Here is a 783-nt window from a genome sequence, read left to right as displayed (position 1 = left end):
GCAGGGGATTTATATACATTAATATATATATTTTTAATAAATACCGCAAATCTCTAATTAGTATTTTCGGAGTAGGGCCTTACTCCGTTAATTCTAAAAGGATAAACCTCGCCAAATTATAACGGATATAATAATTATAATTAAATTTTTTAAGTCTAACATTATATATATTAGAAAATATATATAGCGTTATTAGGAAGTAATCTAAGGATAGTACCTATAAAGTAAGGTTGGCGGTTACGAGTAATTAAGGAACTTATAATAATAAATCTATTATTAGGATAGAGGTAGGTAGGTAGGTAAAAATTTTCTTAATTAATTTTAAAAATTTTAATAGTTTGGATTAATATATTTAGAAAGTAGAAAGAAAAAGTTTAATTCTTCCTAATTATTGGGAAAAAAGTAGGTAAGTAAATAGCCTTATTATATATAAATTTTAAAAGAAGCACTTTAATTCTAATTATTCGGTAATTTATATTTAATCGGTTATTAAAGAAAGTAATCTCGAATATTTAATCGACCTATATAACCGTCTTATCCTCTAAAATAGAAATAAATCTAGTAAATAATTTTATATAGGACGAAAAAGAAGAGAAAACTTTCCTCTGTATAATCGGGCTGCCTAGGCTAATTATTAAGGTTCCTAAGCCTCTAAAGGAGATCTTCTTTTATAAATCCTAATATTTAGATTAAGTATAAATATAATATCCTTACAACCTTATATAGGACGAAAAAAAAGAGAAAGCTTTCCTCCGTATAACTAGGCTACCTAAGCTAATTATT

The sequence above is a fragment of the Neurospora hispaniola genome, assembly GCF_033458365.1.
Source record: "Neurospora hispaniola strain FGSC 10403 chromosome Unknown B0T23scaffold_15, whole genome shotgun sequence".
Taxonomy (NCBI): domain Eukaryota; kingdom Fungi; phylum Ascomycota; class Sordariomycetes; order Sordariales; family Sordariaceae; genus Neurospora; species Neurospora hispaniola.
Note: the sequence above shows the minus strand (reverse complement) of the source record.